Consider the following 14,125-nt stretch of genomic DNA (forward strand, 5'->3'; position numbering starts at 1 on the left):
AAGCCAAAGGAAGGACTCTTACACATGATTTACATGATTGCCTGATAGTTACCATCACAAAACACTCTTCCAGAGTCACTAGCTGAACAGGGGCTGCCACAACCTTATACAAAAAGTACCAGTGCAAGGACATCTGCCCAGAAACTGTTCAACCTTGGACTAACACCACGCTTATTGTTAACCACTGTGGCCAAGGATTATTTGCTTCAAAATATCTGACATAATTCTCATTAAAACTTCCCCTTGCCTCAATTTCTTTGTGTGTAGACAGACAGACAGACACTGGGGATGGAATCCAAGGGCACTCCACCACTGAGCTATGTTGTTGGCCCTTTTTATTTTTCTTATATTGAGGCAGGGTCTTGCTAAGTTGCTCAGGATGGTGTCAAATTTGTAATCCTCCTGCCTCAGCCTCCCACGTAGCTGGATTATAGGGGTGTACCATTCTGCCCTGCTCAACCTCTTCAAGTACACCCACAGTTCACTATGACATGCATATTCCCATTGCAAACATCTGTCATCCCCCAAATAAATGTCAGTATTCTTTGGAGTATGTAATTTTAAAAATTATTTAGGTTGACACACCTAATCGCAATTGCTTTAAAGACTTAATGTCAGAGATTTTCCTCCTCTTCTTTTTTTGACAGATATATATATATATATATATATATATATATATATATATTCTAATTAGTTATACATGACAGTAGAATGCATCTTTACACATCATACATGAATTGAGTACAACTTCTCATTCTTCTGGTTGTACATGATGTAGATTTACACAGGTCACGTAATCATGTATGTACATAGGGTAATAATGTCCAATCCATTCTACTATCATTCCTATCCCCATTCCCCCACCCCTTCCTTCACTTCCCTCTGTCTAGTCCAAATTACCTCTATTCTTCCCAACCCTTTCCCACTCCTTTATGAATTAGCATCCATATATCAGAGAAAACATTCAGCCTTTGATTTTTTGGGATTGGCTTATTTCACTTAGCATAATATTCTTTAGTTCCATCCATTTCCCAGCAAATGCCATAATTTAATCCTTCCTGAAGGCTGAGTAGTATTCCATTGTGTATATATTACCATTTATTTATTCATTCATCTGTTGAAGGGCATCTAGTTGGTTCCATAGTTTAGCTATTGTGAATTGAGCTGCTATAAACATTGACGTGGCTGTGTTACTGTAGTATGCTGATTTTAAATCCTTTGGGTATAAACCTAATAGTGGGATGACTGGGTCAAATGGTAGTACATTCCAAGTTTTCTAAAGAATCTCCATACTGCTTTCCAGAGTGGTTACATCAATTTTCAGTCCCACCAGCTATGTACAAATGTACCTTTCCCCCACATCCTCGCCAACATTTATTGTTGCCTGCATTCTTGATGATTGCTATTCTGACAGGAGATGAAACCTTAGAGTAGTTTTGATTTGCATTTCTCTAATTGCTAGAAATGTTGAACATTTTTCATATATTTGTTGATTAATTGTATTTTTTTCTGTTTGTTCAGTTCCTTTGCCTATTTATTAATTGGGTTATTTGGTTATTTAATGTTAAGGGGTTTTTTTTAATTCTTTGTATATCCTCAAGATTAGTGCTGTATCTGAGATGCATGTGGTAAGGAATTTTTTCCATTCTGTAGACTCTCTCTTCAAGTTATGGATTATTTACTTGGCTATGGAGAAGCTTTTTAGTTTAATTCCATCCCATTTATTCATTTTTTTATTTTAATTCTTGTGCTTTAGTAGTCTTGTTAAGGAAGACAGTTCCTAAGCCAACATGGTAGAGATTTGGGCCTACTTTTTCTTCTGTTAGGTGCAGGGTCTCTGTTCTAGTTCCTAAGTTTTGATTCACTTTGACTTGATTTTTGTACATGGTAAGAGATAGAAGTTTAATTTCATTTTGCTACATATGGATTTCCAGTTTTCCCAACACCATTTGTTGAATAAGCTATCTTTTCTCCAGTGAATGTTTTTGGTGCCTTTGTCTAGTACAAGATAACTGTATTTATATGGGTTTGTCTCTGTGTCTTCTATTCTGTACCATTGGTCTACGTATCTGTTTCAGTGCTAATACCATGCTGTTTTTGTTACTATGGCTCTAACATATATACATACAGTAATAATTTTCCTATATTTCCTATCCCCACATCCCTCCCCTCCCCTCCAATCACTTCCCTCTACCTAATCTAAAATAATGCTATTCTTCCCTAGTGCCCCCTGCCTTATTGTGAATTAGTATCCACATATTAGAGAAAACATTTGGCTTTTAGTTTTGTGGGGTTGGCTTACTTCACTCAGCATGATATTCTCCAACTCCAAACATTTACTGGCAAATGCCATAATTTCACTCTTCTTTAAAACTGAGTAATAGTCCATTGAGTATATATACCACATTTTCTTTATCTATTCATCTATTGAGGGACACTGAGGTTGGTTCGATAGTCTAGCTATTGTGAATTGAGCTGCCATAAACATTGATGTGTCTGCTTCACTATGGTATGCTGATTTTAAGTCCTTTGGGTATAAACCAAGAAGCTGGGTAAAATGGTGGTTCCATTCCCAGTTTTCTGAGGAATCTCCATACTGCTTTCCAGAGTGGTTGCACCAATTTGCAGTCCCACCAGCAATGCATGAGTGTACTTTGTTCACCACATCCTCGCAAACATTTATTGATGCCTGTATTTTCTGACAGGAGTGAGATGAAATCTTAGAGTAGTTTTGATTGTAGTTCTCATTGTAGAGGTCTTTCACTTCTTTTGTTGGATTGATTCCCAAATATTTTTGAGGCTATTGTGAATAGGGTAGTTTTCCTAATTTCTCTTTCAGTGGATCTATCACTGATGTATAGGAACGCATTTGATTTTGGAGTGTTAATTTTATATCCTGCTACTTTGCTGAATTTATTAGTTCTAGAATGTTTCTGGTGGAATTTTTTGGATCTGCTAAATATAGAATCATGTCATTGGCAAATATTGATTATTTGAGTTCTTCTGTTTCTATTCATATCCCTTTAGTTTCTTTCTTCTAATTGCTCTGGCTAGCATTTCAAAGATGATGTTGAATAAAAGTGGTGTAAGAGGGCATTCTTAGCATGCTTCAGTTCTTAGAGGGAGTTTTCAGTTTTTCTACATTTAGAATGATGCTGGCCTTGGGTTTAGCATAGACAGCTTTTACAATGTTGAAGTATGTTTCTACTATCCCTAGTTTTTCTAGTGTTTTGAACAGGAAAAGGTGCTGTATTTTGTCAAATATTTTCTCTGCATCTATTAAGAGTATCATATAATTCTTGTCTTTAAATCTACTGGTATGATGAGTTATACTTATTGTTTTCTGTATGTTAAACCAACCTTGCATTCCTGTGATGAACCCCATTTGATCATGGTGCATTATCTTTTTAATGTTTTTTATTGAGAATTTTATTGAGAATTTTTGCATCTATATTCATCAGGGATATTAATCTGAAGTTTTCTTTCCATAATGTGTCTTTGTTTGGTTTTGGTATCAAAGTGATATTAGCTTCATAGGATGAGTTTGGAAGTTCTCTTCTTTTCTATTTCATGGTATAATTTGAGAAGTATTGGTGTTAATTCTTCTTTGAAGGTCTTGTAGAACTCAACTGAGAATCCATCTGATCCTGGGCTTTTCTTAGTTGATAGGCTTTTGACAGCATCTTCTATTTCATTACTTGAAATTGATCTGTTCAAATTGTGTATGTCCTCCTGGTTCAGTTTGGGTAGGTTAAATGACTCCAGAAATTTGCTGATGTCTTGAGTATTTTATTAAAGCATAAACTTTCAAAATAGTTTTTAATTATCTTCTGTATTTCAGTAGTGTCCATTGTGATGTTTCCTTTTTCATTACAAATTTTAGTAGAGTTTTCTCTCTTTCTATTCATTAATGTGGCTAAGGGTTTATCAATGTTATTTATTTTTTCAAAGAGCCAACTTTTTGTTTTGTCAATTTTTTAAATTTTTTCTTTTGTTTCAATTTCATCTCTGATTTTAATTATTTCCTGTTTTATATTGCTTTTAGTGTGGATTTGTTCTTCTTTTTCTAGGGCTTTAAGATGTAATGTTAGGTCTTTTATTCATTGACTTTCTGTTGTTGTAAAGAATGAGCTCAATGCAATCAATTTTCCTCTAAGCACTGCCTTCATGGTATCCCAGAGATTTTGATATGCTATATCACTATTCTCATTTACCTCTAAGTATTTTTTATTTCATCCCTGATTTCTTCTGTTTTCCATTTGTCATTCAATGGCATATTATTTAGATGTTAGAATGACTTCTACTTTTTATCTATCATTGATTTCTTTTTTCTTTTTTCCTTACAGGGATTTTTATTAAGAGCCAGTCGTGCATACTAAAATTACATATTTTCACCATTTTGACTTAGAAAAATAAACTTTTGGTCAAAACAAACACTGAATTAGGTGAAGCCATCATCATGTGTCTCCACACTCAAAGCCAAACTGAATTTCAATTTGAAGCAAGATTTGTGACCAGTGGCAGAAATGGTACCCCAAACTAGTTAGGAAATTAACCCAGGTTCCAAACAATCAGAGTGACATCAGAGGCATATCCATAAGAGCCCACAACTTACTACCTGACTAAACCTGCTTCCCAGTGAGAATTTTCTTGAAAACCAGCTGAACTGAAAACCAGTAAATGCATCACTATCATCTCCATCCATGTCACATTGGAAATTCTTGTGAAGCAAGCTCCTGCTAACTAGGAACATTTGATGATGATTGTTTCTTGCATTTCAAGCAGACCATTTCTAAGTCAGGAGATCAGGAAGGAATTTAGATTTTCAAAGTTAATAGCTGCCAGTGCAGAGGGTGCCAGCAGGTGGACAGCTTTTCTGGGCATCTGTCTCCCTGTTCTTATGGCTGCAGGAAGGCCACCCACTAGCCAGCATTTCCCTCCCTGAATGAAAGAGGTTCCAAAGAAAACCTGAACAGCTGCCAACTTTAAAATGAGGTATTGTGAAAATTCCATAATTGTACTACCACTTTGGCTGCCCAAATTTAAAAAAAAAAATCCCACCATTGATCTGAAAATAACATTTACAGACACTGCCCACTTGGTAGATCTCGATCACAGGGGAAGTGCTTCTTACCACCCATCTTCTCCTGGAGAAGCAGTGTCTGATACCCAGAAGTGCTCACAAGCCCAGGACTGGTGGCTACTTGTGACAGCAGGATGAAGTGGAGGGATCCACAGCTACCTTTGCCATCACAAGCAGGAAAGCCAGCATGTGACGCCAGGGTTGCATTTTGGGCTGTTTCCATAAATTTCATCCATTTCTCCCCTTAAAAGCAGAATAGATTTCTAGGAAGAAGCCCAGTTTTCCAGAAGTCTGTAGGGGAACGGGGGAAGAGAAGGAAAACTCCCATAGTTCCAAGGTAACATGTTCATTTTGGGAGCTTTACCAATACATTCAGCCCAGGGGCTGTAGGGTGGCCAAGTCTTCATCATGTGGGGAAAGCATGAGGGCCACCACTTCAGGGGTGAGGTGGATCTAAGGGGCAGAAAAAAGGCATCTGGGAGGTGGCTCAAGGCCTCTGACTTCTCCTGTTTCACCTGCCATCCCCACGGCTGCTCTGATGGCTGTCACCCTGCTTTCTCAGCAGAGACTGCCCTGCCACCTGGATGGGAGTTTATCTTCTCCTCCTGGCAGTGACATGGCCTCCCTCCCTCAGCCACATCAGCCTCCCAGCCAAGGCCACAGGATGACTCCAGGCCTTGGAAAGAACAAGGAAGGGCACAGAGATGGATTCAGAGCAGATGGGGTGCTGTTGGGGGTGTTAGTGGAGGGACTCATGACTCCATGTATGGTCTACAAAGCCACAGGACAATCATAGCACGGTAAGGTTTTTTTGGAGGGGGACACCAAAAATAAACATCAAGAAAGATGGCATTCCTTCACAGAGAGCACCCTGGTCCAGGAGGCCCAGAGAAGGGACCTTCCAGACCCATCCTGGTCAGACCCTTCCCTTGAGCAGGTATCACCCTGGATACTGAGGAGCAAGCTCTTGGCCCAGAAGGGCCCCCAGGATTATCCACCTGTAACCTTGACCAGGGGCCACCCTCTGTCTCAGGCTTTGAAGTTTTGAGTGGTGAAATAAGAGTGGGGAGGGTGTGGAGAGCGGCCTCGCATCTGTCTAGGGCCTTTGTCAGAGCCACTGACCAGCAGCGAGCATGCCCTGTTTTCCTACTACATCCGTCTCTACTGTGTGTGAGCACTCAAGGCTGCAGCTGCAGAATCACAGTCATTACCAACATGGCCACTGAACACGTCTTGGCTTTGGTGGCTTTTCATCCCTGTGGCCTGTGGCCTTTCCAGCAACATGAGTCTGCTCCTGGGGCCCGAGAGCATGAGCATGAGCACAGCTGTGGGAGGCTTTCCCGGGACTGCCACAGGGAGGGCAGCAGTGCTTCTCTCCTGTCCTCCATGAGGCCACTGGAAGCTATGCTCCTGCTGGGCACTGGCCCCATCAGCCTACTGCCATCTTGACACCGGAATTTTGTGGTGGATACTTGGGTCTTGATTTACATGTCAGTCTGACAGCATTCCTTGTCTGTCACAGGTTGTCCTGGGGACACAGGGATCATTGTCATGACCATAATTGCGGTGTGCCACCAGAGGGCAGTGTGGCACCAGCTCTACTGGCCTTCATCCTGAGGGCCTGTCTCTGCAAAGGCACAGTCACCATGGAATTGAAGGACAAAACACACGCGCACATACCATGCACACACACCTCCTTACATACCACACAACCCAACATACACATGTCTCTCTCACACACACACACTCAACACACAGTATGGCAACTCAAATCCCAAGAAACACACCATCCTGTCCAAACTGTGCTGTACAAACAACAACACGGCATGCACAGCACCCAACTATCCAAACACAAACACAGCACACACATGACATGCACACTTCACACACACACACACACACTTCACCCACACCACATGCATACACATTTCACACTCACACTTTCTTTGAATGCTATTGAAGTGTTTTTGTGGCTCATTATATGGACAGTATATGGAAAGTTCTGTGCACATGCGTGGTATGAACTGAGGCTGCAGATCATGGTTCCTATGCCATGTGGGGTGGCCATGGGGGGCCTTGGGTCCTGGAGGAGGGCCTCCCGCTCCCCTGGGGCTCATCCTCCTTGGCCCTGTTGACCCCCCTGCCCCACCCCAGCTGCCTATGTGGATATACTGAGGGATCAGGGTCCAGCCCTCATGCTGCCCATCAGCCCAGGACACATCTGGCTGCCCACAGGACAGCAGCCACACCACACAACTCAGGGTCCCCATACCCTAGAGCTGTGGGCTCCCTCCACCCCTCACCCACCTGGCCTTTCCTTCTGCTCACCCAGATACCAGAGGCTTCCCACCCAAGGACTTTGCCCCAAGTCCTTCACATTTCTCCAGTGGAATGGACTCCAGATGCTGCCTCCTGGAATGCAGAACTGGGGAGGGGGATTAACCGTGGGGTAGGCCTCCAGGGTGGGATTCAGAGACCCTTCTCTCTGGACTCTCTCTCCAGCCCTGACTGTGCCCTAGTGACCTTCCCAGGAGAGCTGTAGTCTGGGCAGGAGGGGGCTTCATACCCTTAGGGGGATTTCCTGTGGGGGCATGGCATAAGGAGAAAAGGGAAGAAAGTTAGGGAGTCCAGGAGGGGACTGAGGAGACCCTGGAAGCTGGGACACCACAGGACCAGGATGCTCATGGCCATCAGCTGTGCAGGGAACATTGACGCATCTCAGTTGGGGCCCAGGTTCAGCAGGCTGTGTACCCTTGGGAGTCTCAGCAGGGGAGCAGGCATGGGGGAAGAGATTTTCTATTCTTGGGGCCCAACAATCTGGAGTCTCTTCTAACTGTATTGGGGCGTTCACCAGCATCAGAAATAAGAGAAGATAATGTAAGAAGGAAAAATGGATTTAATCACAGTTTGGCCAAAATGGAGGAAGAAGCTGATCTGCCTCTGCTGTCCCACAGAAGCACTGCCATCTACAGGAACGAAGCTGGGAAATGCAGATGTGTAGATCCAGGGGACCCTGCTAGGCATTGTGGTGAGATCCATCCAGCCCTGAATTCCTTCCTGGGCCAGGACTTCCATCCTGGGCATGGGACAGTTGCCTGAAGGGAGCTGGAACACTGGCAGAGAATGGCAGGGATTGAGAAAAAAGCAATTTGGAGCTTCTTTGAAATTTTCTGATTTTAATTGGGCCCCATCACAGCGCCCACTATCCTGTCCATCCTGCAGTCCTGAGGGATGAGGGGTTTTGTGTTATCTGTCCTTTTATTGCAGGATTGGTGCTGAGATCCCCTCAAGGCCACCCTGAGCTGAGGGAAAAGAGCCAACCTGCAAAGATGTCCCCCGGCTCCACCTAGTGGAGGACTTGGGAACCTTGCTCCAAAGCCTGGGCAAGGCCAACCTTGGGTAGGGTTGGCACCTGGCCATCTTCATTCTGACAATGCCTCCATCTCTGAATAACTTTTTCTGAAGATATTACTGACTGTCCACCAAGTGGTCTAGGCCCATGTCACCATGATGCACTTGTCCTTTCCTTTGGTCTGATCTGGTCTCTCATCAGAGGGTAAGTGATAGACTGTTAAGAGTCAGTGTCAAAAGATCATTTTTAGGCAAATTTGAGCAACAAAACAGGCTTAGAAGGAGTGGTTCCTAGATTAAGTTTTACCTACAGTCCTGAAGCACCTGGGGTCCTCCAGGTGCAGCATAAGGTGGACTTTCAGTAGGGGAGGGGCCCTGGTCAGCATCTGTCTTCCTGCCCAGCCCCATACTCCAGGTTCCATGGATATAGTCACTGTCCTATCCAACTTCCCAGGACCCCCCTTCACCTCATGGGGCTTCACTTCTCTACAGGGCTGTGTAGGTGTCCTCCATGAAGGTCAATGGGGACATCTGTGAGGATATGAGGATCATAGCAGGTGCTCAGACCTACCTCACACCTCATTCTGCATCCTCCCAACCCTGTGTGCATGGAGATCTTTGCTATCTGAACCCCCTACACTCCCCTCATTCACCCTTGGGGTACAGGCACCTGAGTACAGTCCCAAAAACCAGACCCTTTCTCCAGGGGTACAGCTCATAGCTCCTCCATCTCCTCTAGCTCTTCCTCCACCTTCAAAAGTATTGATCCTGCAGTTCTAGCAGGGAGTCCATCTGTGATCAGGGGCAGGCTCCCAGAGGCCCTAGCTGTGGGGTCAATGAAGCATCAGCAGAATGACCAGGTGACCCTGGCTGCTAATTCACACTCAGGGTCTTTCAGAAAACATGCTATCTGCAATTAAATTATTTTTTTAATTGAGTACAAAACAGCACACATCACTGTGGAAACCTTGGGGAAATGAGGAGCCTCTCTCCCCCTGCAAAAGGAGGCTCAGTCCCACGCCTTGAGCTGGGTGCTGGGGCAGAGGCCAGTCCTGCAGCTCAAGAGAGGGCCCTGCTTGTTCTGGAGGGTGATGGTGCCAGCTCTGTGGCTGTGCCCTTCTTGAGGGTGGCCTGCAGGCCTGGCCAGGGCACTGCTGAGGGATGTAGCCTTGCACAAGAATGCTCCAGGGCTACTGGAAGAGAGCTGCAGAGAGTGGCAGGCAGCAGTGCAGGGATCTAGAGGCAAGGGCAAGCGGCCAGGGCAGAGGCCTGTGTGGGAAAGGCTGCTATATACCATCTAGTAGACAAGTAGATCTTCCCCCAAAGACCCAGCTAATGAATGTACACATCATCTTCCACAGACACATACCTATGGACCAAGGTCAAAACTTCAGAACCAGAACTGTGCAGGGGGTGGGTGCCTTGTCCTGAGTCCATCTGACAGCTGGGTCTGTTCCTACTCCCTGTGGCCTTCTGTGCAGTTGCACCATGTTCCTGCCCACTCTGTCCAGCTTCTCAGCTCCTTCACCTTCACTCTTCATCACACGGAGTTTCCTCCCTTGGTCTGAAAAAGAATTTCCTTATCACACTGCACTGCCCATTTCATGGGCTCATCCTGCCTTACGATAAACACTTCCTCCTGCCCCTTTCAAGTGTTTTACAATTTCTAGAAGTGGACAAGTGAGCCAGAGTTCCTTCTGATTGTTCCAACTGCATTATTGAGCCCAAGGCATGTGAGCTTGAGGCTGGGTTGTGTGCTGGTCCAGTTATGAACTTACTTTCCATTACTTCCTACTGGCTTCTTGGCCTGTAGTTTATTTGGAAATATCCATTTCAACTCATCCTCAGTGACACTTGATTTTAAGAATTGTCTTTGCTGATCAGAGGGTGGCTTTGCTTTTATTTATGTTTCTGAGTGCCAGAAAGGTGGATGCGTTTGCCCAACCTCTGAGCTTTCAGTGAATTCTTTTTCTCCTGAAAGTTCCTGTTGGTTGCTCCGAATGAAGGTATATATGGTTTTCTTAAACTCTAACTTCAGGTTCAGAGGAGCCCTGCAGAGCCCAAGCCAAGCTGTCATCTTTGGTTTGGGTTCTTCTAGAGGGAAGCAGTGGTGGAGGCTCCAGGAGAAGAGTCATTTGGAGGGAACAGAGGGCCAGGAGAAGCCTGGGGAGGGAGAGCAGCCCTGGAAGCTGGATGGAAGCAGGGGAGACAGCACGGGGGTATTAGCCTTCACAGTTGGGCTCTAGGACAGAGCTGGCCCTGTGGCCCCAAACCCTGCCAGCTCTGCTGCATCCTCCCTCAATGCCATGTGCATGGGAACATGTGTGTAGAAGTCATGCTCGGCCATGGCAGGGCTCACGCTTGGACATTTCAGCCCACCCTATGCTGCTAGGACCAGACTCTGGGCCTCCTGTTCCCTGCTGTTCTCACGGCTTACGACCTGGTGATCTCTCCACCAAGTCTTGCTATCACCCATGCTCAGGATTCACCTGAGTCCTGTTCACTTGCAAACATGGTGCTTCTCTACTCCAGGTCCCTTCCCGGCCATGCAGAGTACGGGTCCCATGAGGCATCTACAAAAGGAAAATCGGCAATCACCACCTGTTGCAGGCTGGTTTGCTGTTTTGTTCATTGTCTCAATTTAATGATGAGATGGAGAAAAGGTTAATAATGCAGGAATGTTTATGTCTGTAGCTATTCCACTATGAATAGCTACAAAAGATATGAACAAGAGATATGAACAATAGCTACAAAAGTGTGTGGAACTACACTTCCAGTACTCAACACTAGCATCCATTCAACCAAGAACACACCTTTGCCCTACACAAAGTAATGCAATGCACATGAATGTTCTGCTGGTTTCGTTTTTGTCTTATGTATAAATGAAATTATCAACCAACATTCTTGTCAGAACTACACTCAACTATAGGCCAGTGAACACCACAAGCAAATTCTCTCTTGAATCAGACAGCAGTGAAAGCATTTGCTATGAGATTGATCTCGTCTATGGTGGTTCTGTGGCAACCATCAACTGGCTACAGATACAAAAGACCAGCCACAACTGAAGCATTTAGTGAAAAGCCCTTGATCTATGGAATTTACAATCAAGAGAGGTTTATTTTAAGATGACTTGTGAAGTGTGTGTCACATCCTCTGTACCAGTGAAGTTAATAATGAGTCCAAAAGTGCTCTTCAGAAAGCCTGCTGATCGACATCCAATGGAACCACAGGTAGGGTGCAGGGAGGGGCCCACTGGTGACCTCTGAAGTCCCAGGAGGGCTACAGGGCATGGCGCACCACTGGGTGAGGCCAAGGACAAAGCAGGGCCCAGGCCCACCCCACTCAGATACTTTCCCCACTCACCTGCTTGGCCTGGAGCTCTTCTTCCTCTCCTCAGTGCTGCTCCTCCCACTGGGTATAGAGCAGAACATGGCGAGTATGTCCCCAAAATGCTGAAACTCAAGATGGGGAAGAAGAACCCATTGTCAATCCCCAGGAAGAAACAGACAGGACAGCCAGATGTCTCCAGGAATCATCGCAAGCTGGGGACATGAAGGTCACCTACACATTTAGAGCAGCCAGGCTCCACACGATAGACAGCCAAGAAATTCAAAATCCCAGTATCTCAAGAGCCCAAAAGAAACCACATAAAAAGCTCTAAAAAAACAAGAAAAAAAGTAAATACTCAAAAGAGTCCAGAAGACTGAGTAGGCAGACGAGGAAACTAACAGTGACTGTCATCAAAGTGAAAGAATACATTAAAGAACAGGACATGGGATGAGGACAAGACTTCCTTTCCAGACTTTCCTGAGGGAACTTCTGGAAAGGGAACAGGGCTGCGACAATGGTGAGGGGGTGGGGGCCACCACGAGATACTGACAAGCCTTGGAAATTGGCCCCCGCATCCACGGGTCCCGTACACCTTCCGCTCATGCAAGGGAGCACAGCCCCATGGGCCAAAAGGCCAGAAAATGGGGTGTCAGGCTGGATGGATCCGGGTACTGGGTGCCCTTGGAGTTGACATACCCTCACAGTGGTCTGGAGGTCCTAGGTTTTCTGCAAAAGACTCCCTGCAGGGCCACACCAAAGGCCAAGGGAGGTGTTTGCCAGGAGGAAGGCCACAGGGACCCTCCAGCCCTCAGGCAAAAGAGGGTGTCCCAGGAGGAACTCTCCACTTTCCGGGTGGCCTCTTAAACAGGGACCCTTCAGCCCTCAGGCCAAAGAGGGTGTCCCAGGCCAGGAGGGAAAGGCCCAACCCACACAGTTCACTCCCCAGGCACCAGGTGGCATTAGGGCTCAAAGGAGACTGGGCCCTGGCAGGCGAGGGGTGCTCCCCCACAGGGCCAAGTGCATACTGAGCATTGGCGAGGGAGGGGCGCCACCCACGGTCCCCAGAGGTGACCCACTGGGCACTGCTGGGCGAGGGGCGCTCACCCATAGGACCCACAGGGGTCTGAGCCAGGGGCGCTCAGCCTCAGGACACAGGGGACACTGGGGACCATCGGGCGAGGGGCGCTCACCCGAGGGCCCCAGAGCTCACTGGTCCCTGGCGCGCCTGGGGGGCTCGCCCCAGAGGCCCGGGCACACCAAGGGCCCTCAGGCGAGGAGCGCTCACCCACAGGCCCCTGAGGACAAGGAAGCCTGCTGGGCGCCCCCCAAGCCCCCGCAAGACAGGCGGCTCACCCAAAGGACCCCGAAGACACTGGGCACCGATGGGGGAGGGGCGCTCACCCACAGGCCACAGTGCAGAAGGAATGCTAAGGACCCAGGGGCCCTCCCCTAGCAGGACCCTGGGGAAAGGGAACAGGGCTGTGACACTGGTGTGGGGGTGGGGGGCCGCCAAGCAGGAACCTGCAGCACCCAGGGCGCACTGAGCATTGCAGGGCAAGGGGCGCTCACCAGCAGGGCCCAGAGAGTCCTGGGGACTGGAGGCTGCTGCCTGGGCACTCACCCATAGCCAGCAGGCCAGGCCCAGCCCTGCCGAAGGGAGGGGCGCTCACACTTAGGAACTATGGAAGCCTGGTCCCAGGAGTGCCAGGGTGGCTCCCCTCCACAATCAGGGCCGCTGGGGCCCTGCTGGGTGAAGGGCACTCACCCCCAGGACCCTAGCAGCATGAGCGCTGGGGGCCGAGAGTGCTCCACCCCCATGAACCCTGGAGAATGAGCACCCCTGGGAGACAGCCGCTCACCCACAGGGCTCAGAATCCCGGGAGCACCTCTTGCGGAGGGTCCCTCGGCCCCAAGTCTCACTTACCTGGGCAAGGGTGGGACAGTGGTCCCCTTTCACGGGGCTCAGCAGGGTCCTCCATGACGGTGGGGAGATGTCCTCTGCCAAATCTCACCCCTCCACTGTCCTGCCCAGGTGGGCCTTGCTCCAGATCCAAGGATCCCAAGGGGTTCTTCCCTGGGGCCCATCGAGCCCCCGGTGGCGCGTCCTAGGAGATCCTGACAAGCCTTGGAAATTGGTCCCGGCATCCAGAGGTCCCGGGCACCTTGCGCTCATGCAAGGGAGCACAGTCCCAAGGGCCAAAAGGCCAGAAAATGGCGTGTCAGGCTGGATGCATCCAGGTCCTAGGTGCCCTTGCAGTTGACATCCCCTGATAGTGGTCTTGAGGTCACAGGTTTTCTGCCCAAGCCTGCCTGCAGGGCCGCACCAAAGGCCAAGGGAGGTGTTTGCCAGGAGGAACTCTC

The 14,125-nt window shown here is 47.4% G+C and overlaps 1 long non-coding RNA gene across 1 annotated transcript; it reads right to left on the reverse strand.

Annotated features, from left to right (window-relative positions):
* Positions 1 to 7,961: 7,961 nt before the first annotated feature.
* Positions 7,962 to 12,600, reverse strand: LOC124101252 (uncharacterized). Its single transcript, XR_006854569.1, has 4 exons — positions 11,798 to 12,600; positions 10,924 to 11,007; positions 9,804 to 9,998; positions 7,962 to 8,196 (listed from the first exon to the last, which is right to left on the reverse strand). It is a non-coding gene; the product is annotated as an uncharacterized LOC124101252 (long non-coding RNA).
* Between the last annotated feature and the right edge of the window lie 1,525 nt (positions 12,601 to 14,125).

The sequence above is a fragment of the Marmota monax genome, unplaced genomic scaffold (genome assembly GCF_021218885.2).
Source record: "Marmota monax isolate L192 unplaced genomic scaffold, Marmota_monax_Labrador192_F-V1.1 WCK01_AAM20220418_F8-fsc00814, whole genome shotgun sequence".
Taxonomy (NCBI): Eukaryota; Metazoa; Chordata; class Mammalia; order Rodentia; family Sciuridae; genus Marmota; species Marmota monax.